General features: G+C 43.0%; 1 long non-coding RNA gene across 1 annotated transcript in view; it reads right to left on the bottom strand.

The window, feature by feature from the left end:
• Positions 1-15,252, bottom strand: part of LOC148774993 (uncharacterized) — a 61,047-nt gene that overhangs the window by 4,188 nt on the left and 41,607 nt on the right. Inside the window, exon 3 of the long non-coding RNA XR_016035206.1 lies at positions 5,906-6,005. This is a non-coding gene — a long non-coding RNA (uncharacterized LOC148774993). The remainder of the gene's footprint in view (positions 1-5,905; positions 6,006-15,252) is intronic.

Genomic DNA, 15,252 nt, shown 5'->3' with positions numbered 1-15,252 from the left:
GGGATGGACTGATAAGTGCTGGAGATCTTCCCTCCACGGCTCATTTTACCCTCTATTCGCGTGTCCAGGTGGTGCAAGCCTGGCTGGAAGCCTGCCTTTGAAGACAAGTTGGGAAAGGAGGCTAAGGATCTCTCCATGAACAATGTAGACTTTTACTTAATCCCTCAGCAGAGTCTATTCCCCTACAAGGTATGGTTCTGCCATACCAGTGGCTCCCATGCATTCGGCACATAGAGAAACAGTCCGTACAATGCAAAAGTCACTCTACTTCATGTGCAATATTTCCTAAGCGCAGAGAACACATTGTGGAGTGGAATTCCAAATTTCAGCAGAAAGAACAAAAGCTTTCATATCACTTGCTGCATTGGCCACAAGAACCACTGTGCCTGTGTTTTGGAAATTAAAAACAAGCATTTCCACCTGGGCTTCCACCCCGAAGAGGCTGCACCCCAGCCCTGTGTGGCTTTTGACTCCAGGCAGGTTGTACTGCCTGTCAGGACCTTAAGAGCAGCCAAACTGACTTAAAATGCCACTTCTATCTACACTGCATGAGTTACCAGCAGCCCTGCTATCATGAAAGTGTTGCCAACATCACCACTCAATTATTTCTCCAACTTCATATTATGTACCAGCCACAAGAGGCCCCAGCCACAAATACGCTGCCTGCCTTCAGAGTCCAAGTTATTTCCCTGAGTATCAATTACTGTTTTTATTAATGTTTTGTATAAGTTTTGAATTCTCTGCCCCAATCCTTTTTTTTTTTCCTTTCCCATATGGCCTTTTATTTTTACAGTGCAATCTTGAAACCTATGGGTGTTTTCAGGAATCCCAGCCTTATTGCGTCTTATGGTAGACTGTTTGCAAAATTGGCCACAGCTTTTTCTCTTTTATCCATAGCCCCATTGGCGCTCACGTGACTTTGCAGCCCTGTCCATCAAGAGGTAGAATCTCTCTCTGTCCCCCTTGAATCTGAGCTGGCCTTTTGCCTTGCTTTGCCCAGATGAATGCACGGAAGAGACACTGTGTCACTTCTCAGTCTAGGCCTCGAGCGTCCCTTCAGGCTTCGACTTCAGGTTTCTCTCAGAAACCCACCCAGCCAAGGGGAAAGCCTGGGCCCAGCCTGCTGGAAGATGAAAGGCCCTATGAACAAGAGATGCGTCAGTTCAGCTTTCCCAGCTGAAGATACAGGGCGGGGCAGGGAGGGTATCTTTCATTATGTGCTTTTGCTCCACATCTGTAGCCAATTTTTCTGTTTCCCATCCGAGTGCGCCCCCCGTTTTAGAAGCACCTGGGGCCTCAGAGTCCTGAGCCTTGCCGCGTCTTTGCAGGAAGAACATTGCTGCCTGTGGGCTCCTCCACATCCGGCTGAGGTCTCCGTTTCCCCATTCACACCATTCCTGCTTTCAAAATGTCATTGCTGTGTCCTCTCCTCCTCTCTTTACCCTCAATTTTAGTGTCTTTCTACTTACCTACTGCCAAGTGTAGTGATGCTTTCAGAGCACATGTAGCCAAACATATATGTTCAATCTGCCAAGTAAGATGAAATCTCCTCACTTCATTTTATAGAGAAGGACACTGAAGTCGCAGCAGCTGATGTCTTGCCCAAAGCCAGGGTGGTTAGTGAAACACCTGGAACCCTCCAGAGCCCGTCCTTCCTCTCTTCCCTGCTGCCGCCATGACTATGGCAGGAAGCCCACAGGACTAAAGGTTTCCCTAGTTGATATAATTGCAGGGGTTTTTTGCACAGCACAGGAGACCCTGGGGGGCCATTGTCTGGTCCAGCCTTTAAAACAATATGATCCGCCAATTCACCACACATTCTGAAGTAAACAGTAAAAATATACTGTATACTGTGTAAATATGTGATCTCTGAAGTGAAGTGTTAGTCACTGAGTCGTGTCCAACTCTTAGCAACCCCATAGACTATACCCTGCCAGACTCCTTTGCCCATGGGATTCTCCAGGCAAGAATACTGGAGTGGGTAGCCTTTCCCTTCTCCTGAGGATCTTCCCCACCCAGGGATCGAACACCTGCATTGGCAGGCAGGTTCTTTACCATCTGAGCCACCAGAGAAGCCCACGCGATCTTGGCTGATGACTAAACCATCATTCACATAGAATTGTGAATTTGGGGGTGTTTTTTTTTAACCAATTACTTGTAAACACTCAGACACAATTTAAAAAATATTCAGAAAGCATTTAAAATTCTAACTACATAAACAAATGCTCATGCTCTACACTGAAACAAAATTGCAAAGTACACATAGCATCCTCACTGAACAGACAAATGACTCTTGAACTAGTAAGAAGTAGCTGGAACTGGGTCCTTTAGAACAATGCCAACAACCCTTGTTGATGTCTAATGACCCACAGACCAGTTACAGGTATCTAGTTTCTGCCAATAGTCACCACTGACTATGCAGAAGATCATGGTTCACCATGTCACTCATAAGATGCCTGTGAGGGCTGCCCTTGTCCTCCCTGCCCTCTCCAGGGAGCATGTGCAGCTCTACCATAAGACTCCAGTGAGCAGTGTGCCAACGTGGGTTCAGAGGTGCGAACAGACCCCCCTGTTTCCAAACACCAGTAGTACAAGAACACTGCATTGCGATCAATAGGAGACACCTCTGGCCTTGCGTTTTCTACTTTCTATGTCTAAATCAATAAATCTCAAGAAACAAATTCATTTCCATCTCTACTCAGAATATAGCCTGACATAGGATGACCAATCACTGTCCAGCTTTTGGAATTCAAACCACTCACTATTGGCTGCAGGGTCTTTCACTAATTGTCCACCTCCCTTTTGCTATTGTTTAGTCGCTTAGTCGTGTCCAACTCTTTGCGACCCGTGGACTGCATGCAGCTCGCCAGGCTTCCCTGTCCTTCACCATCTCCTGGAGCTTGCTCAAACTCATGTCCATTGAGTCAGTGATGCCATCCAACCATCTCAACCTCTGCCAACCCTTCTCCTTCTGCCTTCAAGTTTTCCCAGCATCAGGGTTTTTCCAGTGAGTCAGCTGTTCACATCAGGCGGCCAAAGTATTGGAGCTTCAGCTTCAGCATCAGTCCTTCCAATGAATATTCAGGGTTGATTTCCTTTAGGATTCACTGGTTTGAGCTCCTTGCTGTCCAAGGGGGATTTCCAAGAGTCTTCACTAACAACACAGTTAAAAAGCATCAGTTCTTTGGCGCTCAGCTTTCTTTATGGTCCAACTCTCAAATCTATACATGACTACTGGAAAAATCATAGCTTTGACTATATGGACTTTTGTTGGCAATATGATGTCTCTGCTTTGTAATACACTGTCTAGGTTGGTCATAACTTTTCTTCCAAGGAGCAAGTGTCTTTTAATTTCATGGCTACAGTCACCATCCACAGTGATTTTGGAGCCCAAGTAAATGAAGTCTGACACTGTTTCTATTGTTTCCCCCATCTATTTGCCACAAAGTGATGGGACCAGATGCCATGATCTTAGTTTTTTGAATGTTGAGTTTTAAACCAGCTTTTGCCACTCTCCTCTTTCACCTTTATCAAGAGGCTCTTTAGTTCCTCTTTGCTTTCTGCCATAAGGGTGGTGTCATCTGCATACCTGAGGTTATTGATATTTCTCCCAGCAATCTTGATTCCAGCTTGTGCTTCATCCAGCCTGGCATTTTGCATGATGCACTCTGCATATAAGTTAAGTAAGTAGGGTATATACAGCCTTGACAATATACAGCCTTGACATACTCCTTTCCCAATTTGGAACCAGTCTATTGTTCCATGTTTGGTTTTAACTGTTGCTTCTTGGTCACCTCCATTTAGCCATCCCTAACTTCCTTTTCTTAGCACTATACATAGACTCCTGCCCCATATATAGAGTTTGCTCAGTCCCCATTAGGATCCTTGTCAGTTGGTAAAGAATCTGCCTGCAATGCAGGAGACCCTGGTTCAATTCCTGGGTCAGGAAGATCTTCTGGAGAAGGCATAGGCTACCCACTCCAGTATTCTTGGGCTTCCCTGGTGACTCAGCTGGTAAAGAATCTGCCTGCAATGCAATAGACATGGGTATGATCTCTGGGTTGGGAGGATCCCCTGGAGAAGGGAAAGGCTACCCACTCCAGTATTCTGGCCTGGAGAATTCCAAAGACTGTATAGTCTATAGGGTCGCAAAGAGTCAGACACGACTGAGCAGATTTCACTTCAGGGTGGCTCTGCTGCCTGCTCTTCACCTCCTTCGTAGTAAGGAGGCACAGTTGAGCAGAGCTGAGCTAGCATCCCATAGAGTCACGGGAAATGCAATGATTGTTGTGCATACCCTTTGCACTTTTGCTCTTACTCTGCACTCTGTTAAAGGCTTTATAGGCATCATCTCTTGCCAAACCCAAGACAACTTTATGAGGTAGGTACACTGATCTTAAGCTTAGAGAAGAGGAAACAGACTTTGGGGAGTTCTGAAATGCCCTAGTTTACAGACCTCATAAGCGTAGGGACAAACCTAACTCTGCCAGATTCTAGAGCTGCCAGATTTAACCACCATGTTTTGATAGTTATTGTAGAACCTGAGCAGGGCAGAGAAGTTTAGATTTTATGTGGTAGCAAATTTGGAGCCTGGGAGATTTCAGTATACATGATTTAAGAGTTTCCTGGCAGTTGTCTTCAGAATGGTTTGTTGTTGGAAGAGTTATTCAGCAAAGTTCTCTGGAACTTCATTAACTGTGAAATGACCCAGGACTGAACTAAGAGTAAAGAGCAGCAGAAATGAGAAAATGGAAACAATCTCAAAGAATACCCAATAGAATCTGGTGTCATACAACACTATGATTTAAAAAAAAAAAAAAAAAGAATAAAACGGTTGAGTCAAAAATGTCCTCCAAATTAGAAAATGGAATGATTTTCAATATTTTGAAGCCACTGGTATAAACAGAGCATTTTGGAGAAGTTGATGAATTTGGTATTAAAGGTGTTTGGTTAGAACTTATACACAGAATATGTTGGAATTTTATCATAGTCCAGTCAATCAAATGCTGTTTAATCATACACATTGGAAGTATAGGTCAATAGGCAATGATTAAACAACAAAAGTCACAAAACCCTGCCACTGGCCCTGTGAGAAATAAAATATGGGCATGATCTAGAGAGTAGAGTGAGGGAGACAACCATGCACATAAACAACATAAAACAGAAAAGGAAAAAAACTACAACAAAAATCTAAGCTACATGCTGTAGGACTCGAGAGAGGCTAGAGTAACTCCTACTGGGGAAACTAGAGAAGGCTTTATGGGGAAACTGATGAGCTTCTGAGACTGATGGAAGGTCGAACGACAGAGAAGGTGGAAAGGACATTCCCAGTGGAGTAAGTAAGAGCAGCATAGCAATTAGTCCAGGAGCCTGGAACACAAGATTCCTGAACGGGGGAGGGAAGGACGGGAAATGTCAGTCTAGGGAAATAGGTTGGAGCCAGATAATAGAGGGCCTTAAAGTCTGTGCTAAGCAGTTTGGACTTTGTTCTACAGCGAATGGAAGTCATCAACAGCTTTACAGCAAGGAGTGACAGGTTCATATGTGAGTTATATGCTAATCTTTCAATTCCATAAATGAATATTGGATTTATGTAAAATAAATAAAATTCTGCATTCTATCTCTCCCAAGTCACTCTACTTTCTTTGGCAAAGTTTGCCCTTAGGTTAACATTCCTGAATGTTTTTGCATTTTTATATTCCATACAGTGTTTTTAATTAACCTTCTATCTAACCTGGAGCCCTTTTTCTTTCCTTTTTGGTTAAAACTGAAAATGTCACCAATGTGGACCAGAGACATCAATGAAATTATTCTCCCTCTTTTATTTTAATCCAAAAGTCAATTTCAGATACTCTACTAGTTTGATTCAGATTCCATTTATAGCTGATACAAAAGGAGGACTTACTCTGAATGCTTCAACCAATGTTTTCCTTGAGTGAATTTTCATGCTGCAGCATCTTTGGGTGCCCTTTTACGAATAACTCATAGTTTCAGAGGAAACGGATCTGAAGAAGTGAAAACACATTCATTTCCTTCATAAGGACAGATGTCCTGCTTCAAAGAGACGGGGAAAAGTCCAGAATGAGATAACACCGTTTAAAAACTCAGCCCAGTCTTTTTCAACCTGTCCAGCCAGAACAGAGAAATTCCCAGGTGCCACACTTCTGAATTTTCAAAGCAGCAACAGAGACAAATAACCAAAAAACAGAGGTGTAATGCATTATATTCTCAGCAATTTTCTAATTATTTAGTTCAAAATCCTTTCTTCTGTAAAACAAACCCATTCCGCCCTATCCCAGCCTCAAAAACAGTGAAGAACAGGACCTCCCTTTCTGCCCTACTGTATTTTGAACTGAATTTCTTTTTAAACTCCTAAAGACTAAGTATTACATTGGACAGTTGTCATGTTAATTAAAGAAATTTGGCTACATAGTATTTTGCCTCTCTTATGGCTACCAGTTCATACCCCAAACAACAAAAGGTCCCAGAGCACAGGCTTCCACCTGTCTCTTCCCCTCCCCACCCCTCCAAGATGCATGCTCCTCTTTGGTTTCTCAGAACACATTAAACTCACCTATAAAGAGCCTGAATGATGCTGAGTGGGAGCAACACCGCAAGAATTTGGGGGCTGGTAGGGGAAGGAGACCCTGCACCCCTGCTAAAGGCGGCAGCTGCTCTTTAGCTGTACTTGGGCCCAGTGTTGCTTAATTCATCTTTTTTTTTTCCCCCCCAAGAGAATTGAGAATTTCGGAAGCTAATTATTTTGTAAATATTTAAAAGTAAAAATTTTAAAACCTTTGTAGAGCACTGTGTGACCAAAGAAGTTGTGCCCAGTCTGCAGGCCTGCACCACACTGAGGGTTAGTCCTGATGAGCAATCCAGGACCTGCACCAAATAGGAGGACCGTCTTTTCTGTAACTCCTTCAGCGATATTTTTGCTAGGCTTGGTGACATAACTAAAGGAAGAGGGACCATCAACAGACAGGTGTAAGTTCTCATATTTCACTGCCCTTAATTTCTTCTAGACGCCCCCTCCTCTCCTAAACTCCATCCCAAAGGGTCTCCTTGCCCATTCCTATCAACAGATAACATGCTGCCTTGCCATCAGTAGAAAGAACTAAGAAAACCCTAAGGAGGCCTTATTGTCCCAGATACCAGAAACTATTCCCTGGCTGTGTCTCCTGAGATCCCCAGAAAGACAGCTTCCCTTGACTAGAGAAACAATAAACTACACTGAGTCATTTCTTGCCAATCACAACGTTTCCCCTGGAAAGTAAGTTACAATGCTTTCAGACCCTAAGTTAGCCTCTCATCCTATGTCATCCCCTTCTATGTACTTGATCCTGGGCAGCGCATTCCCAGAATATCAAGCACTCTTCCAGAGAAGAGACACTGCTATGGTCCAGCATTTGACAGTCATAATCCCATTGGGCAGACAGGGATTTATAGATGATGCTAATGAAAATGCGCAAGAAATCAGGCATGATACTTGAGCAGTCACAAAGCCAGATTCCCCAGAATGAGTTTTTATGAGACTGGATTCAGTAAATTAGCCTTAGGACCCATGGTCTCCCCAGCTCCAGCCTATATCAGACCACACCTACATGTCGAGTTGTTTATTCTCTGTCTGTAACATCTTCCCTTCAGGTCCTGTCAGGCCCTCACACTCAGTGAATGATCTGAGCTCCCAGGTGAATTATCCCCAACTCCAACTTATAATCTTTAAGACGATCTGATCATTAGGGCCTTTATTTTGATCTGACATTTTATTATTCTTAAGTTTTGCTACCTCACCTCTGTGATCTATAGTTACTGTCCATTTTAGTTGACTTCTATTCTTGGCCTGCTTCAGAAACCATCCAGTGGATTCAATTACCCCAGGCTCACCATGCTTCCCAAATCCCTTGAAAGCAGAAAGTCTCTGCCCCACTTTCTACCATTCACCATTGGCATGTCATGGTCAAATCTGGAGGTTTGGAGACAATGCCATTTATGCTCTGAAGACTGACATCTGGAGGGCTTCACTTTGCAAATGGCTGCAATCCAAAGCATGCATTTACTGTAATGATTTGGTTTTTGCTTTTTAGTGCCACATCCTGCAACTGCCTCGTGAAATCACTTTGCTGCTATTTTCTTATTTTAGATCATAGATTTGACTCTTTACTTGTAAATGTCTTCCCTTCTCAGTCCAGGCATAAGTCACCATTTCTTTTTCTCCATTTAGAGAGTAAGAGGTCTTGATATTCTTATTAATAACTTGAAAGAACGTGTTACATTTCTTTATAATTATTTTTCATTTTCTTCTTTGACTTTAATATTCAACCTGGTCTCCACTCTAAAATGGTGTTTGGACACTTTAAGATGATGTTTCCCAGCAGGAATACAAAGACTTCACAGGCATGGTCCTAGCTGGTTGCCTGTCTCACTGGTTGCTAGTCAGAGGCCCTGTACACTTTCTTTCAGCCCATCTTCAGGCAGAGCTTGAGCTCTGGAATTGATCTGCTTGGATTCGAATCCTGACACTGACTCTATCACTGTGTGTAGCTTTGATCAGTTTACTCATTAAACTTCAGTCTAATCCTTCTACGATGGGGATGATAATGCTAGATTTCTTGTGAGGACTGTCATGATGATTAAAGAACTGGCGTGTGTGAGGGAAACATTTAGCAAAGAAATTGGCACACATTCAGTGATTAGGAATCCCAATGTTTCCTGTTGCTCTCTCCACCTTTCAGAATCAGAGCACAGCTTGGAGCTTGCCTGATGTGAAGCAGTGGGTGAGCTGCGGTGAATATTGACTTTTCCATTTGCACAAACTTCCTCCCCTGCTTTTTCTCCTCTTTCCTTAAAATCAAGATATTTTCCCAAGGCTCATCTACTGCACATAGAAATCCATTTCTCTTCTTGACAACTTTGTTTATATTAATAAGTCAATCCATCTAGCCGAAAGCTGATCTATGGCATATTTTAAAGTCAAGAGTTAAGAAAAAACTGCCATAAAATTCATTTCTAGTCCTGTTAAATATCAGAGGGGAAGCCCTGTCAGTCTGAAGAGTGAATGCTGGTCTTGTTCACAGAAAATAGGCCAGCACAGGCCGGGGGCTGGGAGCTGTGGTCACTGTGCCACTGAAACGATTTTGTGCCCCAATTATCCTTCCAAGTGCCTCCCAGAACTAACCAGGTGACACTTCACCAACACCACCTCTTCCTCCTTCTTGCCCACACCTGCCTTAAAAACAGGTGAGTTGGGTTTTATCTGGGGGAGTGCTTATTGCATTTTGTAAATTTTTCACGTTTCTACAAAATTCCATATAAAACAAATAAACAGTAAATCATTATAAACTCTATCAGTAAATGCTTATCATTAATTTATCACAAGAAATTATTAAACCGTATGTTAGAGAGACTTCTCCTAAGTAAACAACTGTACTTCCCAATATATGATTAAGCCATTTTATCAATATGAAATATAAATATAGGATAGTATTTAAGTATCAGATAAAAGAGTTTTTAACTTAAAAAGTGGTCGGCAATATCTATCAATGAATAAATCAGCAAATGTAATGAAAAAAATCTCACTAGCTACTCATCCATGTATTTGGGCAGGGAACACGGTAGCTGGCTTCGAATTTCAAACTGGGTCCCTAGGGTGGCAGCAGAAAGGGGCCTCACTCAAACTTTCAGTCTCAAGTGGTTTGGTTTAGAGATGAGAGTCTGGGGATAGGAGATAATCACTGAGATGGGCCTCCATGGGCACATGGCCGAGAGTCCCCTAGTCCAATCATCTGTGCACAGCGGGGAAATTACCTCCAATTCTAGAGTTCCCCTCACTCTGTCACCCCTACTACTAGGATCCAAACCCTTGCTGACATTTGTGTAGATACCTAATTCCAAATTATTGATTCTCTGATTTTTTTCCAAGTTTATACATGCAACATACCCTGCATGGGCCAGCAGCCTCCTGCTCTTCCTCTGAGACTCAGCATAGGGATCTTCTTCTTCCCCTCACCCCAGGTTTAAGGCCTTCTCCATCCTCATTCTTATCACCCCAAGCTCCTTCTCCCTATACATCAACCACAGTTATCTGTGTACTGGGGAATGATATTCAAAATAAGTCACAAGGACCAGAGCAGCCCAGGCTGTGCCAATCAGGACACAAGCTGGCTGCTCCTGCATCAGTGCAGAGTAACCACATGTCAGCCTGATGAGAGGGCACTTTCACCCATCAGGCAGTTAACCCCTTAAAAATAAGGGCTGTGTTTTATTCATGGTACATCACCAGAGCCCACACATGGGAGATGTTTAATAACTGTTTGTGGATTAAATCAACTGAAGGTTACATGGAAAAGGCAAGGTGATGGTAGGCAGGGCAATGCTTCAAGGGACCTCAGCTGACTTTCCTTACATGTCATGCCCCTACCTATCCCTTCTGGGGTTTTTATAGCTGTGTGAGAGTCAAACTAGGCCAAATGTGAAAGAAAATGACATTCTGGGCTTCCAAAAGTTAATCATAAAGACCCCAGGAGGTTTTAGATTTAGGTAACTAAATGGGTTTCCCAGGTGGCACTAGTGGTAAAGAATTTGGCTGCCAATGCAAGGCATCCAAAAGATGCAGGTTTGATCCCTGGGTGGAGAAAGAAATGGCAACACGCTCCAGTACTCTTGCCTAGAAAATCCCATGAACAGAGAAGCCTGGTAGGCTATAGTCCATGGGGACGCAAAGAGCCGGACACGACAAAGCGATTTCACTTTCACTTTGATCCCTGGGGCAGGAAGTTCCCCTGGAGGAGAACATGGCAACCATTCCAGTATTCTTGCCTGGAGAACCCCATGGTCAGAGAAGTCTAGCAGGTTAGAGTTCATAGGGTCGCACAGAATCAGACACGACTGAGCAGATTAACACACACAACTAAATATCTGCAAATCCCAGTCAGTTATAAAAATCTATTACCTTCAGGAACTAGAGACCCCTAGAGCCCAGCTTTTGTAAACCCATCTTCCTATGCTTCACTCATACAAATTCTTACTACTTTAAAAAAATGTAACCAGTCCAACAGATGCTATTTTTAAATGACTGTCTAATTATGATATGTCCCTCTGGTATTATTTGGGGGTTAAAGAAGGCTGATCGCCGAAGAATTGATGCTTTTGAACTGTGGTGTTGGAGAAGACTCTTGAGAGTCCCTTATACTGCAAGGAGATCCAACCAGTCCATTCTAAAGGAGATCAATCCTGGATGTTCATTGGAGGGACTGATGCTAAAGCTGAAACTGCAATACTTTGGCCACCTCATGCGACGAGTTGACTCACTGGAAAAGACTCTAATGCTGGGAAAGGTTGGGGGCGGGAGGAGAAGGGGACGACGGAGAATGAGATGGCTGGATGGCATCACCGATTCTGTGGACATGAGTTTGAGTGTACTCCGGGAGTTGGTGATGGACAGGGAGGCCTGGCGTGCTGTGATTCATGGGGTCGCGGAGAGTCAGACACGACTGAGCGACTGAACTGAACTGAACTGACTGAATCTTATTTTAAGAATACATAATTGATGAAAATTTCTCTTGGGACACCAAGAGGCTAGAAAGTCTTCTAATAAAAGTAGACATCAGCCTCAGTCTCAAGACAACTATGCAGTGTGGACTCATTACCAGCCAGCTCTCAGTTCAAAGGCAATTCTAGGAGAGTGCTTTAGTAAATCTAGAATCTAGAGGTTGTTCTTCGTGTCATATGGGCTTCTTCATTGATATGACTGTTTTATATTCTGGAAGGGATTCATAAATCAGAACCATTGCTAAATGCAATATTTTGTTTTGTTTCAGTATTGTAGGGCATACATGCAGTTTGTTACAGGTCTAAATAAGAAAAAATCATTTCCAGAAGCACCATCCTATAGCAATAAAATAGTTTTAATCAAAAGCTTGGTTGTGCTACATGAAACAGACACAATACCATTCAGTGTGAAGGTTTAAGGGTGAATTTTTTAATTTTATTGAAGGAGGAAATGGATTTACAGCTACCAAAAAAAAAAAAAACTAAGGGAATAGATAGTCCTAGTCGGGGGTGGGGGGAGAAGCAAAGCTATGGACTTTGTGGTGAAGCACACATTTTTCCATGACTAGTTAGAAAGGAAAGTTTCAAAGTCACATTATAGAGGAAAGCACTGGAAAAACCCAGAGAAAAAACAGTTCTATATCAAGTTATAGGCAAAGAAGAGGATTGGACACTCATAGCTTCGTGTTACCATGACCCTCTAGGAAGCTCATGGGCAAGGACACTGCCTGATACTGGCCTTGAACTAGAGGGTACACGTCTGTCCAGGACTACTGGGCTACTGCTACCTCTTACACAGTGGCCACTATTGAGTTGCTTAATTAATTAATTAACCTAAAGGAAGGTTTTAGATAACTTAGATATGGGCATGAAAATTTGCTTTAGAAGAGTTGACAGAGGAGATTATATCCCGCTTTGCTGTTGTTCACTGGCTCAGGCATGTCTGACTCATTATGACCCCACGGACTGCAGCACACCAGGCTTCCCTGGCCTTCACCATCTCACACAGTTTGCTCAAATTCGCGCCCAATGAGTTGATGACACTATTTAACCACCTTCTCAACCTCTGCCGACCCTTCTCCTTTTGCCTTCAATCTTTCCCAGCATCAGGGTTTTTCCAATGAGTCAGCTCTTCACATCAGGTAGCCAAAGTATTGGAGCTTCAGTTTCAACATCAGTCCTTCCAATGAATATTCAGGGTTGATTTCCTTTAGGATTGACTGGTTTGATCTCCTTGCTGTCCAAGGGGCTCTCAAGAGTCTTCTCTAGCAGCATGGTTTGAAAGCATCAATTCTTTGGCATTCAGTCTTCTTCATGGTCCAAAACTCACATGCATACACCACTACTGGAAAAATTATAACTTTGACTAGATGGACCTTTGTCAGCAAAGTGATGTCTCTGCTTTTTAATATGCTGTCTATGTTCATCAAAGTTTTTCTCCCAAGGAGCAAGTATCTTTTAATTTCAAGGCTGCAGTCAACATCTTCAGTGATTTTGGAGCCCAAGAAAACAAAATCTGCCACTGCTTTCAATTTTTCCCTTTCTATTTGCCATGAAGTGATGGCACCAGATGCCATGAGATTCGTTTTTTGAATGTTGAGTTTCAAGCCAGCTTTTTCACTCTCTTCTTTCACCCTCATCAAGAGGTTCTTTAGTTCCTCTTCACTTTCTGCATATCTGAGGTTGTTGATATTTCTTCTGGCAATCTTGATTCCAGCTTGCAATTCATCTAGCCTGGTATTTCACATGATGTATTCTGCATATAAGTTAAATAAGCAGGGTGACAGTATACAGCTTTGTCATACTCCTTTCCCAATTTTGAATCAGTCCATTGTTCCATGTCCAGCTCCAAATCTTGCTTTATGCTGTTGTTGTTCAGTTGCTCAGTTGTGTCTCTTTTCAACCCCATGGACTGAAGAACACCAGGTTTTCCTGTCTCTTCTTTTTAATATGCTAAGTTTGTCATAGCTTTTCTTCCAAGGAGCAAGCGTCTTTTAATTTCATGTCATCTTAACCCACATACTGTTGCTTCTTGACCTGCATACGGTTTTCTCAGGAGATAGGTAAGGCGGTCTGGTATCCTCATCTCTTTAAGAATTTTCCACAGTTTACTGTGATACACACAAAGGCTTTTATGTAGTCAATAAAGCAGAAGTAGATGTTTTCCTGGAATTCCCTTGCTTTCTCTGTTATCCAACGAATGTTGGCAATTTGATCTCTGGTTCCTCTGCCTTTTCTAAATCCAGCTTGTTCATATGGAAAGTTCTCGCTTCATGTACTACTGAAGCCTAGCTTGAAGGATTCTGAGTATAACCTTCATAGCATGTGAAATGAGCACAGCTGGGAGGGATTGCAGACAGGAGAAGAAGGGGACGACAGAGAATGAGATGGCTGGATGGCATCACCGACTCGATGGACATGAGTTTGAGTGAACTCCGGGAGTTGGTGATGGACAGGGAGGCCTGGCGTGCTGTGATTCACCAGGTCACAAAGAGTTGGACACGACTGAGCAACTGAACTGAACTAAACTGTGCAGTAGTTTGAATACTCTTTGGCATTGCCCTTATTTGGGATTGGAATGAAAACTGACCTTTTCCAGTCCTGTGGCCATTGCTGAGTTTTTCAAATTTGGTGACATATTGAGTGCAGCACTTTCACAGCGTCATCTTTTAGCATTTGAAATAGCTCAGCTGGAATCCATCACCTCCACTAGCTTTGTTCGTAGTGATGCTTCCTAAGGCCCACTTGACCTCACCCTCCAGGATGTCTGGCTCTAGGTGAGTGACCACAATATCGTGGTTATCTGGGTCATTAAGACCTTTTTTTGTATAGTTCTTCTGTGTATTCTTGCCACCTCTTCTTAATCTCTTTTGCTTCTGTTAGGTCCTTACCTTTTCTGCCCTTTATTGTGCTCATCTATGTACTTGGGCCACTTCATGCGAAGAGTTGACTCATTGGAAAAGACTCTGATGCTGGGAGGGATTGGGGGCAGGAGGAGAAGGGGACGACAGAGAATGAGATGGCTGGATGGCATCACCGACTCTGTGGACATGAGTTTGAGTGAACTCCGGGAGTTGGTGATGGACAGGGAGGCCTGGCGTGCTGTGATTCATGGGGTCGCAGAGAGTGGGACACGACTGAGCGACTGAACTGAACTGATGTGTGAAATGTTCCCTTGATCTCTCAATTCTCTTGAAGCCATCTCTAGTCTTTTCCATGCTACTATTTTCCCCTATTTATTGGCACTGTTCATTTAAGAAGGCCTTCTTGTCTCTCCTTGCTATTCTCTGAAACTCTGTATTCAGTTGGGTATATCTTTCCCTTCATCCCTTGCTTTTCACTTCTCTTCTTTCCCAGCTATTTGTAAATAAAGCCTCCTCAGACAACCATTTGCTTTCTTATATTTCTCTTTGGGATAGTTTTGTTCGCTGCCTCCTGTGCAATGTGTAAACTTCTGTCCATAGTTTTTCAGGCTCTGTCTACCAGATCTAATCCCTTGAATCTATTTGTCACCTCTACTGTATAATCATAAGGGATATGATTTAAGTCACACCTGAATGACCTAATGGTTTTCTCTACTTTCTTCAATCTAAGCCTGAATTTTGCAATAAAGAGCTGATGAGCTGAGCTCCAGTCAGCTCCAGGTCTTGTTTTTGCTAACTGTATAGAGCTTCTCCATCTTCAGCTTCAAAGAATGTAAAC

This window comes from Moschus berezovskii, chromosome 18 (assembly GCF_049115385.1).
Source record: "Moschus berezovskii isolate FMDL1 chromosome 18, NW_MosBer_1.0, whole genome shotgun sequence".
Taxonomy (NCBI): Eukaryota; Metazoa; Chordata; class Mammalia; order Artiodactyla; family Moschidae; genus Moschus; species Moschus berezovskii.
This window is presented reverse-complemented; position numbering and strand designations above follow the sequence as displayed.